The following is a 15,554-nucleotide window of genomic DNA, read 5'->3' as shown; positions in this document are numbered from 1 at the left end:
TTGGGGTCTCTTGCCTCGGAGTACAGGAGTCCATCGTCCCAGTACACTTTGTGGGTACCTGTGGCGTTCCCTGCAGCCTCAGCAGCGGCCTGCTGTCTGAGGGGTTCAAGTGAGGGGCAGTCTAACTGTGCCTTCCCCAGGTCTTCCCTGGAGGGTCCCCCTGAGCCCAGAAACTCAACCTGACCAGGTTCAAGCTCTTGCGGCTCAGTTTCCCTCAGTTCTTTAAGGTCAGCCTCCTCGGAGACTTGATCCACGACCTGGGGCAAGGGGGAAGGCGAAGCCTTACCCTTACTGCTCCTTTTCTTGGAAGGTGTCTGGTCCGTTCTTCCAGGATCCAGCACCTGTTCAGTGGGGCATCTTTTGGCCTGTGACCTGGTCACAGCAAGGACATGTGCTGGCAAGCCTAACATCTCCATGTGAGTCCTCTGCTCCACTTCTGACCATTGTGACGTTTCCAAATCATTGCCCAACAGACATTCTACGGGGAGGTCTGAACTAACCACAACCTTTTTCGGGCCACTTACCCCTCCCCATGAGAAATCAACAACTGCCATACTGTGATTGGTAGTGACGTTGCTGGCATTGGTCACTAGGTAACTGGTACCTAGCATGATCTGTCCAGGGTCCACGAAGTTAGGCGTCACCATGGTGACACTGGCACGCGTGTCCCTGTAGGCCTGAGCCACTTTTCCATTTATCAAAGGTGTCTGTCTGTATTTGCCCAAAGTATTGGGACTGGCGTCAGGGGACATATCCATATCCCCTGTACAGACAAGGACGGCCTGAGTGAGCGTGCCGACTAAGTCGTCACTCCCCTCGGTTCCCAAGGTTAACCCAACTAATGCCTTGGGAGGCGCACTACCACTGCTGACTGTACTAGGGGGCGCAGGTGCCTTAGGGGCTGCAGTGGTAGGAGTTTGCCCTCCTTTCTTGGTGCACTCACTAAACCAGTGAGTCTTACTTTTACAGTATTGGCACCACCTTTTTGACTGGCCTTCTTGAGTCTTCTTCTTCTGTGAAGCCTGACCCCCACCCTCTTTGGTTTGTTGGGGACCTGTCGAAGACTTCTGGTCATTTTGTTCGTTCTTGTTACCCTTTTGGTCTGCTTTCTTCTGACCACCCTGGTTCTGATTCTGGTTCTGCTTGACCCTTGTTCTGACCCATCTGTCTGCCTTCTTTCCCAATTCTTGGGGAGAGGTCAGATCCGAGTCGACAAGGTGCTGATGCAACAATTGGTTCTGACAGTTGTTTAAAATCTGTTCTCGCATGATAAGATTGTACAATCCTGTGTAATCAGTAACCTTGCTACCCAGCAACCAGCCTTCCAAAGCCTTAGTGGCACAATCGACAAAGTCAGCCCAATCCTGAGACTGAATTTTCTGGGTGTCCCGGAACAGCACCCGGTACTGTTCCGTGGTTAAGCCGAACCCTTCAATCAGTGTGTTCTTCAGGACTTGGTAGTTGTTAGCATCCTCAGCTCTTGTAGTGAGGAGCTTGTCCCTTCCTTTACCTTCAAAGGAAAGCCACAGTATAGCTGCCCACTGACTTGGGGGGACGCACTGGACAGTGCAGGCCCTCTCCAAGGCAGTTATCCACTTGTGGATGTCGTCCCCTTGTTTAAAGGGGGGCACTATTTTACTCAGGTGTCTAGTGTCTATACCCCTGTCTTTCTCTCTATTGAGAATGCTGCCACCAGTGGGATCTAACCCACTTAATTTCTGCTCTCGGGCCAGGGCAAGTCTTTCTTTGGCGAGGGCAAGTTCTTCCCGCTCGATCCTCAGATTGACCTCCCGCATCTTTGCTTCATGCTCCCTCCTCTGAGGGGAAGTCATTCCTCTCTGAGAAGATGCCTGAGAGACATGCGTATGAACCGATCTGCCAAAGCCGCTGGAGAGAGACCTAGCTCGTCCGTTCCCAAGGTTAAGCCTGCTTGAGCGTGGGCCCGGGGCTCCCCCAGTTCCATTCTCATGCCTGCTTAAGTTGGTCCTTGTAAGCCTGCCGACTACCACTGGACCTTTGTCTGCCTCATCTCCCGATAACTCGTCCTCGTCCTCCTCCTCTGTGTGGAGGTCGAGGTCTGGGTCACCGAGGGTTCCCTCTAAGGGCGGCATGTTCCCATCTGCACTGGGGGGACCTGTGTTAGAGGACCTCCTAGCATCGTACGCCTCTAAGAGACCTATCAGAATTGCGATGGTAGGGTTAGAACCCTGGTTTAGCTTCCTGGAGGCACACAGTTGTCGCATCTCCTTGAAGCTAAGAGTTGCATATCGTGACATGACCTGTGGAGGGTCACTGACCACTAAGGGAGTCTGCGAAGACTCTCCGTGGATCGACATGCTTTTCTAGTGAGGTGTAAGTGTTGCACCTACCTACACTATGGGTTTACCTACTGATCCCTTGCTAGGAGTTGTAGTCAGGGTGTGCTAAGCCCTGTTACACTACAACAGCCGATTCAGTAGAACTCGGAGTATTCTAAGTTAAGTTATATGTACCTGGGTACTTATGTGATCTTTCACTGCGATATTCTTAGGATACGTGTGTGGTAAAACAACAGCAAGCTCAAATCCCAACCGCTGCTCACCAATGTGAGAAGTTGGCCTGATATGTAGTGCTCACTATTCTAGTGATCACTGTGTATCATTCCAAACGACCCTTATTGATGATTGGTTGTAAGTCAACCTTTTAGACCAGCTATCCTAGTAGCGCGGATACGAGCAGTCTTAGGCTAAACTCTAGAGGGCGTGTTAAGCCAGCTGTTTACCATCACATATACCCCTTGAACACCAAGTGAAAGGACACCACACAAGTTGTTATGAAAATAAAAGGTTATTTATTTATAACAAGACTACCCTGGCTCTTTATGAGTCAGGGAGCTAAGCACACTACAAAACTCTTAGGAAAATACTTCAGTTGCACAATTTACACAAATGCCCGAGGGGCACGAGAAACCATCTACACTAACAGTGTAATGCGAATGGTTAGAGTCTGGAGGTACTGATTCCGGAGTGATCCGATCAGTGGGACTAAACGAAAAAGGAACTGGACACTTGTAGAGCGAACCTGCGATGGAGCACCGAGATGCTCGAGTTACCTAGCCCGGAGGCTGCGGCTGCGTGATGTTCGGCAAGATGTCGGGAGTCCTCGTGTAGTCTCAGGAGCCTGAAAGAAGAAGTTGCTGGCAGGCGACCAGTGACGATGTTCAGAGCGATCCAAGCCTGGATCGGTGATGAAGGAAACCTGAAAGCAGAGGGGACTCAGTTCTCAACCGCTAGCCAGCGATCGTGTGGGTACCAGGAGGGTACCGGCTGAAGTCACCTCGACCAGGTGAGTGGGTGACGTCGGACTCGGCTGTTCCTCGGACCAGGAGGCGCGGCGGCGACCAGGATGGAGGGCGAGCTGTCCCGCGAAGGTGTCTGCTGTCGATGAGGCTGGGCCCAGGAAGGGGCAGCGGATCTTGGCAGTGGCAACCCAAGCGGGGGAGTCAAGATGGCGTCGGGAGTGGACCAGGAGGGTCCGTGGTACTCCTCTGTTGAAGGGGAGCAAGAGCCAGTCTGGAGCAACCAGACTAGTGATGAAACAAAACGTGGTGCGTCGTGAAGAGGGCCACAAGCCGGTCGGCCAGTGGTCGGACAACGCGGTGAACAGCAAGGAGCGGAAGGGCCCCCACGCAGATCTCGTGGATGCTGGGGAGACAGACTTCGATGCTGGAGCTGCTCAGGGTTTAGGGTTTCTCAAACCCTAGGTGCACTCACTCGAGGGTCCCTCGGTGGGCGTGCTAGATAAGCGTCGTGCAGGTTCTGAAGATATCCGGTCCCGCAGGTCTCGTCACACCTACGACTCTCAGCTGGGCTGATGAGGTAGGTAAAAGGTCAGAGATGGCAGGGAACTCGGGTCTCGTCGAGCTGGGCAGTCTTGATCCGTAGGAGACGTACAGCAAACCGCAAGCGCTTAGGTGGTGCCTGCTGGTGCAGGGTGGCTACTCCTTAGCCACAAGGGAGAGTCTTCAGAAATAGTCAAGAGTTCCTTTCGTGGAAAGTGGTTCGTGATTCGGAGTTATCCGATTATCTGATTATCCAATTTGGGAAGGGGACTCGCTCCTACCTTTATTCTAAGAAAAGGGGCTGGCCCGTGACTAGGTTCTACCTATGGGTGGAGCCAGGAGGGGGATGGTTACACCCCTATCCTTTGTCCGGCTTCGCGCCAGCTCAGGGGCTGGTGTGCCCCCAAAACTGGTTTGAGCCGGGCTATGCACAGTGAGCACCGGGGTGCCACTTGCAATCACCTTCCTTTCAGCCCTGCCTACCTGGGATACACAAACCCTGTCTGGGACGGTGCTAACACCGCCCTTGACAGGAAACCCTTTGTCCAAGCTCCCCTTGCTGGAAGGTCCCCCAGCAGCAGACTTGTGTCTGGTGGCAGCATCCATTTTGTGATGCTGAGGCTTGAGTCAACTTTAACCGGGGTTCAAGGTTACTTCCATGTCGTGTCCCTCTAAAAGGGGGGAATGCTAACCCCGTCACCAGGACTGGCGAGGGGTTCGTATTCCCATTCGTATGACACCTTACTCGACATGTATAGGTGAGGTGAGGCCAAAGTTAGCAATTGCATTAAAAGTAGTTGGCCCGCGTCACCATGGAACGGCTATTAGGACTTGGTTCCGCAAGCCGTCGACGGGCTCAGCTCGCGCCAGAGCACCGTCCCACATGATTCCCTGCACTCTGCCTTCAGGATTGATAAGGCCTGCTATAGGAGTGACTGATAGGAATCCATGTGTCCATTTTAGGGTTTAGGTGTAGGAATACTACACCTACAGCAACGGGTGATTACACCACGTGGCCCCAGCTGTCGTGCAGCCAGTTGTGTCAGATTTGGGCGGCCATTCCAGGGGTGGCATAATACATGCTTCAGCCCCTGGTAGGCCCTGGGTACACCGATGCCCTGGATACCTGTGGTATGCTGAGACAGGGACTGACAAGGCGGCCCAGTTCCAATTAGTGGATGCACCTAATGTACATGTGTGTTAATTTCGAGAGAGAACAGCTAGGCTGTGGGTCTGATTGGCAGGCCCACAGCCGGGGAAAGTCGTAAACCAATGAAGCAAAAGCAAAAAATCTGGGTGATCATAGGATTGCAGACCCTACTCTCCTACACAGGTGTTCGGCGGTGCTGAGGGTGTTGTCTGCGTGGGTGGTGACCTTGAGGGTGGACTTGTGGATGATGGCTATTCCTCCTCCGATTCCGTTGGCGCGATCCCTGCGGGTGATCTTGTAGCCGAGGAGTCGTTCCACCAGGTCTCGGTGAGGAAGGCCACGTCTGGGGCGGAGATGTCGAGCAGGTCCCAGAGCTCGACTGCGTGTTTGCGTGCGGAGCGGGTGTTGAGCAGAATGCAGCGGAGGTGGTTGGGTCCAGTCCTTGGAGGTTTGGTGGGTCTGTCGCAGGTGAAGCTGCAGGTGCGGCAGGAGAAGGGTCCGTGGGTCCATTTCGGTGCGGCCTGGAAGCAGGTGTTGTGTCGGCCAACGTTGAGTGCGTGGAGGGAGTCGGCGTCGTATCTGAGTCTGGCGCCGTGGCGAGCGCGGGGTCCAGGGTTTCTGGCGCTGGGCGTGGTCCAGGCGCGGACGGGCGCAGACGGGCTTGCCTTTGGCGCGCGGCCTCCATAAGAGGGGCTGAGGAAGGGTGGGGCACCTGGGAAGCGGCAGTGGGGTGGTGAATGGGATGCTCGGGGGGCAGGGCCTCAGGGGAGCAGCGGCGGGAAACCAGGCAAACAAGGGAAGGGGGACGGGAACCAAGGCAATCAGGGGAAGGGGAGCGGGAAATCAAGGCGATCAGGGGAGCGGGAAACCAAGGCAATCAGGCAACGGACGAATCCTGAGCAGGCACACAGGGGGGCAGCGCAGTGGCTGGGGAGCGACCTAGCAGGGCAAGGTGCGCTGCACACTGCATACATGATCTTTGCAAGTAGATCAAGCCATAATAAACTTTATTAATGGACAAACATTACTGAAGTCGAAGTTCCAGGACTTCACCACACATAAAAGATAAACAAACTTCTACTTTCTGGCCCTAGATAGAATGATCTGTATGTTTTAGTTATGATACCAAAATACTGTGGAACCAATGGAGCAATAATTCTTTAAACAATATTCAGAACATGTCCCCCCCGCCTTTTTTGGTAGGCTCAATAGGATGCTGCGGGATTTTGTTTGGGGCACTGCCAGGCACAGGTTGGCGCTTGCAAAGCTCATCCTCCCGACGGACAGGGGTGGTCTGGCGGCTCCATGTTTTGAGCACTACTACCTGGCAGCCCAGCTACAATGGGTTGCCCGCTGGTTGGCTGATAGAGGCAGGGATGATACAGCCACGGTGGCGGCCCCTTACTCGCTGGAACGTGTGACCGGTCTTTTTCACCCCTTGGCCGCGGTTGCGGGACCGCTGCCGCTCCTCCTGGCTGTGGCGCATAGGTGCTTTCGGAGGGCCTAGTACCTCACGCGCGCTGTTGTTCCGTACGTGCCGGCAATACCTCTAGAGGGTTCCCCTGGAGGTGGGGGGATACTTGCGGCCCCCACACTGACGGGCTGGTGGGAGGCGGATGTGCACACACTGGGAGACATATACAGGGACGGTGAGCTGATACCGTATGAGACCTTAGTGTCGGAGGACGGGCTCCCATCCGGCGGGTTCCTTACGCACCGCTCACTACTGGCGAGCTTGACCGCCAAATGGGGAAGCATGGCTACGGAGCCTGGCCAGCACCTAACTATGCAATACCTGCACGTCATGAGGAGTGGCGGGCACCTGGTCCGCTGGTTCGCCGCCTCGTTACGGGAGCACACAGCGGTTGGTCTGGGCCCGCTCCGCGGCCAATGGGAGCTAGACCTGGGGAGGCCACTGGCAGACAAGGAGTGGGAGAGGGTCCTTAAAAGCCCAGTGCGTATCCCCCGAAATATGCGGCTCCGCCAAATCCAGCTGTTCATAGTTCACAGGGCCTACCTCACTCCTGAGTTGTTTAATAGGTACTTTCACCGCAACGACGCGCTCTGCCCTCAGTGCCGGGAGCTGGGGGCGGGGTTTCTGCACATGCTGTGGAGCTGCCCGGCGTTGTGCACCTATTGGAGGGCGGTCAGTGGGCTGTTACAGGGGAGTGTGGGTCGTAGCATCCCCTTAGACTGGCCTGAACACATCTTACACCAATTTACAAGATCGCCCAAAGACAAGGTAGCGTCCCGATTCTTGGACCTGGGGCTCGTAGTAGCAAAGCGCCTCATCACCAGGAGATTGAAGGCGCATGATCCACCTTATACACGGGCCTGGAGCTCCTCATTCCAGGCATGGGCCAGGGCGGAGGGGACTGCCTTCCGTAGGGAGGACACTCTGGGGCTGCGGAGGGAGCCCATGGCGGACCGCTGGGATCAGTTACTTGCTGAGCTCCGGTGCTTGGATGGGGAGGGTACCACGGGCTGCATAGGGGCGGTCGGACACGACAGCGCAAGCGGCGGCGCAGTGCAGGCAGCCTCGCTGACGGGATAGCATAGCCCCCATTATCTCTGGCCTAAGGACGGGGCGTCTGCGGACACTTGGGGGGGGGGGGGCGATCCAGGGGGTGGGGGGGGGGGGAGTCGGGGTAGGAAGGGGAAAGGAGCAAACTTTGTGTACCACTGTTCACGCTGCCTCTGTTATGGGTTTTTCTTTTGTACTGTACGTAACTCCTCTGTGTTTGACTCCTAAGTTGTGTGGGCGATATAAGTTTCCATGTACGGCTCAGTGGCTGGTATGCGGTGGCGATGGCCCCTTCTCAAGTGACGACACCAGAACTGATAAGGACAATGTAGCCGGCTCTTAAGCGGGTGGTGGTTGGCGCATAACCCGACAGCAGGTTATATTCTCTTGACTGCAGGCATGGCTTACCATTCTGCATATGCTTATGAATCTCTGTGTGTAAAGTATGCTGCCGTAACATGTATTCTTTTACCAAAACTACAAAACAATAAAAACAGATTTGCAAAAAAAAAAACAATATTTAGAACACAATATTTCTGTCAACAATACTCTGACATACTACAATTTTTTTCAGTACAGACTGTCCTGACTAGAGAATGACTCTTGCAGCAAGTGTTGACCATTTCCGTAACTGGCCTACAGATAGCAACCCTGAGTTGTCCATAAAACCTCACACCACATCTCTCCCAGAGGTGACATTTCTGTCTTTAATTTGCTGCATAAGCCTGCCACCATCCAATGATAAAATTCAGGTTTCAATTATGGGTGTCAATCACTGGCACAGCATACATGTAGTAACTCACAGACACACATTCCTGCAGTTTGTGCCTTGATGCATTGGGAATCTGTGGAAACTAATAATAAACATTAGATTAGCAATAACACTTCCCTGGCCTCAGTATCATTCACTGACATGTTATTATAGATTATGTGCAATTCAGTACATGAACTGTCCTTGTAACAGTTCCATTTAGCAAGCAGAGACAGAGTAATTTACCCTTGGCTTAACACCTCCTGGACTGTCAGTTTGTGTTGTCCTCCGAGAGTTCCTGCACTGTTTTATGAGCCTGTATAACACAAGTCGAGACTCGGGCTTGTTGAAGACATTACTGACCAGGCGACCAGTGTTGCAGCGGACTCTCATGATGGGTCTTCCTGTCGACTGCTGCAGGCTCTTTCTTTGAGCTGCTTAGATCGACGTCTCTGGTGCAATCAGGATTCAGGCTTAGTGATTTTTCCACATGCTCCTAAGGCACTTCGTTCCTCAATAATTCTTCTAGGACTTCTGTGTAATGTTGGTCAGACTTCTACAGCACAGGCCTAAGTGTGTCCCACACCCCAAATGGGCTGCAGGGGTTTTTCAGTCTTAGCGTTATGCATCACAATGTCACATATTTTGATCCGACCAAATGAAAACCTTACACACTTTCAGAGATTTGATCTCAGGGGAGCTGAAATCTACAGACCTATCCCTTATGGGAAAAGGAATTGTCAATTACTTTTCCCTCAACAGCTAGAAAACACTCTAATCTAGACATAATCACAGATCACATCCATATCAAATCCTGATTATTGATTGGATTGCAAATTTTTTACGAATACCAGCTTGGTTCTTACTTATGTTACTGCCTTGTATATTCTTTGTAAATACCTTATGCAAAAACGTTATCCTGTAAATATGTAATACTTATTCACTAGTACTAAGTACACTGTATTAATGTGTGTTTTTGATTCCTATATGCAACGTCTTTGGTGACGCCGTTCTCCCAAATGGCAGCTTCACTGTATCAAGTGCTAGAATGTTTACAAGCATTATCTAAAACCTAATTTAGACTTTTGTCTGTCAATCTTACTGATTCAGTAAAGAGGTAAGGCAAGTAGATTTATTTGCAGGGCAAGTATATTTTTGTGCCATTTTGTCCCTTAGACAAGTAGATTTTTTAAACAATTTAATATTCTTACCATTGTTAAAAACTCTGTTTGAGATCACAAATGTCTTAATTTTTTAGACGGGGAACTTTTACCTCTTGATGTTTGTCTAGAAACATTTACTAGAGAAAAGTTTTCCTTTGGCAAGATACAGGACCTTTATGTTTGAGTTTAAGAATTAGAGTCATGGGGAAACTATATGTGGCAGTAAGGGGAGCCTCAGTTGTAAGTTGGGTATACCACAGAACCTTGGGGATTACCCTGAATCCCAACAGTGTAGAACAGGTATTATAGATTGATGATGAAGGTAAGGACGTGTCTTCTTTTGTGCAAGAGTCCCTGAAGTTTGCACTGGAAAGTTTGAGAATTGAAGGGGTTTACTCACAAGATCACCTTGAATGAAGATGCCAAACCGAGGAGTTTACCTTTTAGTGTGAGAGATGAGGTCAGTAATGAATAAAACAGACTTTTTGAACATGGAATAATTGAACCTATGACGTTGACTGAGTGGTTGGCTCCATCGACCTCACCTCAGCCTATCGTCAGGTTCGTTTGCACCCTGATAGCAGGAATTATACTGCTTAAATTGCCCCTTTTCTTTATCATTTTGTAAGAAAGCTATTTGGCCTATCGTCTGCCGCTGCTGTAGTCCAGCGGTTGATGCATCACATTTTTAAAGACCACTGGAATTGTATATTTTCAAGATGATATTTATATTGGTGATGGGTAAAACAGAAGGGAACATGATGATACGCTGCACATTATGTTGAAACATAGGGAGTTGACAGCAGAGTTTAAAAATGTGCATTTGCTGTGAAATATGTGACATACCGTGGGCCTGAAGTGAGTGAACTGGAATCACACCTAAAAAAAAATCTTGTGGTCCATCAAGAATTCACCTGCACCAGCCTCAAAGGATGAAGTCTGAACCTTTCTGGGGTTGTCGGAATTTTGTTTTGTAAACAACTTTGCGTGCAAGACCAATGGAATGAGACAATTGCTTAAGGATCGTACTTAGTTTGTTTATAATGATCAGTTGCAAAGAGAATTTACTGCAGTCAAAGATTATTATGCCAAGCCATGTAATTATAATGTCGAATACTTTCCTGGCATACAAAGCAAGGTGGCGGTCTCAGTTGATCATTGATGAACATAAAGTAGGAGAATGAAAGGACCATAGCGTAGGCTTTTCTTCGGTGGATGAAGCATGTGCCATTTCTGTGGATGATTGGAAATGTGAATACAAAGAGGATAGAGTTTTATGTACAACCAAAGAGTGCTGTCTAAATGGTTTGGCTAAGTAAGAACTTTCTGGATGAGATTCCAAAAAAGATTTTGGGAAGTAAGGAATGAGTTGTCAGTTGATAACAGGGGTACTTGCTTCGAGGAGATAGGATAATACCGCTTGTATCCTTGAGGTCCAGGTGCTTGGCCATCATACATGAAGGCCCTTTGGGAATTATCAAACCTAACATACAAGTTAAAATGTTCTTTTGGTGACCTGGTGTTGATGTGGAAAGATATGTGAGGAATTGTATGTCCTGTGCTAATGTGGACAAGTCCCAGACCACTTTCAAACCACCCCTAGGAGTTTTGAGTATTCCCGAGGGTCCTTGGAAAGAGTTAGCCATTGATATTCTAGTGACGGGTCTTGATTGTACTGGAGTTCCAAAATACTTTATAGTCATTTTGGATTTGTCTTTTAAGTGGCCAGACATATGTGTAAACCAAGGTTAATTCTCGTGCAATTATTGTTATTTGCTTTTTTTAAAGGGTGGTCCTCCGAGAGGGAATACCTAAGACATTGTTGACTGATAATGGACCACAATTTGTGTCAGAGTTGTTGGAGCAATTCTCGTCCACTCTGTTACCTGCTAGCAATGGTTAAGTGGACCGCTTCAATAGGGTGATTATGGACAGTATACAAATTGCCATTCAGAATGATAAGTGCTGGGAAAAAGAGTTGGACAAGTTGATTTGGTCTTACAGAATTGCCCCTACCATGATAGAGTGCAGCCTGTTTCGATTATCAACGAGTTGAGAACCATTTACGAAGGACAATGCTGCTTGGTTGTCTGGAGATCGACATGAAGAGTGGTCTTCCTCTGTGATCATGAGTAACATCAGGAGAGCCTAAGAGGTGTATAAAGAGTACTTTGATCAGAAACATGGTGTTAAGAATGTGGTGTTGAAGTCAGGTGTTTGGGTGCAAGTTAAAATGGGTGTGAAAGTTAAGAAAGGTCAAAGAAAAATAAGACATTCCCCTTAAGGTGATCACACTTTTATCTAATTCTGCTAAATTAAGTGATGGTAAGACTTTGCATTGCAGTAAATTATCCTAATGTAACAAAATTATTGTGTGGAAGGAAGAGAAGGTGAGTCCAGAAGGTGATGTGGAAACAGGGAATGGTTGGTTGTAGGATGATGAGGGCGAAAATGTAAGCCTTGAGTCTGATGACAACAGTGTAAATCGTGAGAGTTGTTGTAGGGGGGGAAGTGATGAGAATGTTGTCAAGATGGGTGAACAAGGGGACACCCCTGCATGCAACAGTATGGAGAAGCCTGGTACGGTTCCTGCACAATCTTCCCACACAAATAAGCGTGGAAGAGACATTATACAACCAGAAAAAAATGTAAGATTTTGTTATGATTTAACAGAGAGGATTGTCATGTTGTTGCTGACATTATATTGTATTCTGCTCCTTGCGCAAGGAACATATTGTATTTATAATTGTTATGTGTATTTTTTATTGACTGTTTTAGGGTTATAACTTATTAGTTTATTAGATTATTTTTGTGTCACATTCGCGTTCGCAAGCCATGCCCCACAAATGAGGTACCATGTTTATCAGGAGAAGTGTGGGACACAGATTAGTGCAACAGTTGTTATTATGAATGTAAGCGAGTGTGCATGAAAGATCACATTTAGCAATTTACCCTCTGAATCACATGATGGTGTGTGCAACCTAAGCTCCGGCTTTTCCCAGTAACCACTATCCCTGGAATTAGTATCTAGCTCACATTTAAAAAATGCCTAAATGTTGCTTATTTTTCTTTCATTGCTTTTCCCGTATGAATTGATGCATGGTGGGTACACACTGATATATCATTATAAGCTGCAGCTTAAATGTTGGGACAAACAACAAACTCTAAATAAACCTGCAACCACAAGGGTGTAACAGACATAACAGTGTATTGCTTTAGTAAATTAGCCATTCAGGCAAAAAATTACAGATGAAAACGTGAGCTATTTCTATTTTTTCGCGCATGCGTTGCTCTGGCGAGACATTTAGTAAGTGGGCTTTTAAAAGTCCGACCACATGCTTTTGCTGGCCTCAAGCTTGCGGTTACGCGCAGAGCCGCCATCTGGCTTTCTGTCATGGCTCATTAAACCTTACAACCCTTACAGCGCGCAAATCACTTTTATTGCTATGCTCCTCCACCCCCTGCTCTCGGCTCTCACTACCCCCTCCCTTCTCCCCCTCCCTCCTCGTCAGTTACCGGGCTACAGCTTGTTCTCTTTCCAGAAAGTGTATTGAAGCTCTTTACGTGAGCACCAGTTACATTTTGCAAGGCCATATTCATTCATGTGTTAGGCTTGGGGACCTGAAGTGATTTGCCCAGAATTGCAGGATGTTGAGCCAAAGCCCAGACTGGAACCACAGTCTGCAGCTCTGCTCATTGCGCTACATCTTCTCCCCGGAGAAGAGGGTTGTTTTTCGTTTTGGCACGCACCTCTCCCTTCTTTTCTTTTTTGCAGGTTTATATTTTACTTTTATTTCTTCCGGGGAGGACACATGTGCTTGTCAGTGTGCAGTGGGACACCGCTGGTGTGCTGTGCAGTCTGCGGGAAGAAATATGGTGCATTTCAGTCCACGGCACACGTGTACTGCACTTTACTTCGTTGTTCTTGTACTTAAGTTCATTGATACTGGGATGGTTTAACTAGTAGATGTTGTCACCAGATTAATAGTACTTGAATTACCCACTGCAGAAGGTTGTAAGGCTTTAGTGTGCCTTACTAGGAATAGACCCCATAACCACCAGAACACCACCTTTTGTCAGGGCGATCGATCAACTCACTAAGCCATCCGCTGGAGCATACTTTTTGTTAATTCACCCATTCTTTCGCTCAATAATGGAGCTTTAAACCAAAATCAAACTTTACTATTTGTTCTATATAACGGGAACTGAATAAAATCACAAACAATCTCAAACTGTTTCCAATGGCTATAATTTGTTTGTAGCTATGTACGTTTCATTGGTTATAAGCTATGTTGAGTGGCAGAGCAGGGGCATGTTGGCACTAGAAAATTTACATAGACAAATGAATTAATAACGTCTTTTGTTAACTTGAAAATACCTGGCACGATATGCTGGAGGCCTTCTGCCTTGTGTGCACTTTAACAAGTGACTGCCATAGATGTATTTGTGATTACATTTAATGCACAATGGATACTTTTTGGCTTCTGAGGCTAGAAAGCTCAGCGAGCGGATACGCCGCTTTTCCCTTTTCAGCTACGAGTCTCTGTTTCAAAGTGCGCATGCCCGCAGGTGCTGACTGTGCTTTGATCGTGGGGTGAAATCCCATCGATGGAATGGCTGAATGAAAGCTGCGCAGACTATTTCTTGATACTTGTACTAATGTAGAGACGTAATTTAAGGTGTCCCCAATTTACAGAGATGTTTTAGGCACCCATGAACCCTGTGCATGTCTTAAATCTGCCGTACCAAGCGGTATCCTCCCATCCAATACATGTTAAGTTTATGGCTCATATGAGGAAGGCGGTTATGGAATAGAGTGCAAAAGAATAACATGACATTGTCTCGGGTTCTGTTGACGATGACACAAACAAAGTTACGTCTATCAGAGCCTTCCCAACATCCATTCTTAGATGCTCGATGTCGTGGGGCTGACAGGCAGCTTCTCCTATAACGAGTATTGGCAAAGCCATTTGGTTTTGCCTATGCAAAATGTATTGGCTTTATCAAAGTTTTTTTTTTACATGTTACACAGCAGTTGAGCTTCTGTGCAGGGTGGCTTAAAGTAAAAAAACAAAAACAAAAAAGCGATATGACGCCATATTAAGCCATGCTTCACAAAATCTCAACCGCTGTGCAACATGTAAAACAGAAATTGACAAAGCCAATAGATTTTGCATAGTCGAAATCTATAGGCTTTGCAAATGCTTGTTTCTTTTTCGTTAATCACTCCATCAGAGTGCATGTGATTTCTAGATGTCTTTTGTGTACTTATCTCCCCCAGCTCCCCAATCCATGTCGCTGAAGTGCTCGCACTTGTGTGCTTCTCCACACTAATTACTTTCTGGCCCATGTGCTTCTCCACCTCAGCTTCACGTTTCTCACTTTGCATGCTTTGTTTTCACTCCCACCCCCTGTGCTCCACATTGCTCTTTCCGTGTTTGCTTCTCCCACCCATGCCCTCCGTGTTGCGTCCCTCAACAAGCATCTTCTGTGTTGCTTTCTCTAACCCTGTGTTGCTTCCGCTCTCTGCAGTAATTCTTCCCACCAGATTTAAGAAAACAAAAAAAAAGAGTGCATTTTTTTCTTTGTATTTCCAAATCCAACTTGACTAGCGCAAATAAAAAGAAAAAAAGGGGCTGTGTCGTTTGTAGGCGCTCGCATACTTGATATGAGTGCCTACAAAGTGACGCAGTCGGCCACATCATAGGCTCTTTTCCATCTTATTTAGTCATGCTGGACAACATAGCTAAACAAGCATTGGCATAGCCAATAGGTCTCACCTTTGGGACCTTATAAGTGTTTGGCCATGCAACAGTTGGTGTTGTTGCAAAAAGGATATTGTGCTGCATAATTAAATACTTATAAGGCCCCAAAGGCGAGACCTATTGGCTATGCCAATGCTTGTTTTTTTTAATGACTGGTTACTTTGGAGAGATCATGAGTTGTCTACAAAAAATACTTGTTGCTGAATTTGGAATGTTGTCTAGTTTTCAGAAATGTATAGCTTTCCGTGTTCACAAATGGCCTTCACACCCTTCTCCACCGCAAACTGCAAGTAGGTTGAAACCACAAAAACAGGGAAAATCGGCTATCACTTAGAGAAATTAACATACTGTGGTATTTTTTTTCATAACTTTGGTTGTAGC

At 48.0% G+C, this 15,554-nt stretch overlaps 1 protein-coding gene across 1 annotated transcript in view; it reads left to right on the top strand.

The window, feature by feature from the left end:
• LOC146839119 (uncharacterized) overlaps positions 1-15,554 on the top strand; it is a 203,173-nt gene that overhangs the window by 54,254 nt on the left and 133,365 nt on the right. The window lies entirely within an intron of this gene.

This window comes from Triturus cristatus, chromosome 4_2, assembly GCF_964204655.1.
Source record: "Triturus cristatus chromosome 4_2, aTriCri1.1, whole genome shotgun sequence".
Lineage (NCBI taxonomy): Eukaryota > Metazoa > Chordata > Amphibia > Caudata > Salamandridae > Triturus > Triturus cristatus.
This window is presented reverse-complemented; position numbering and strand designations above follow the sequence as displayed.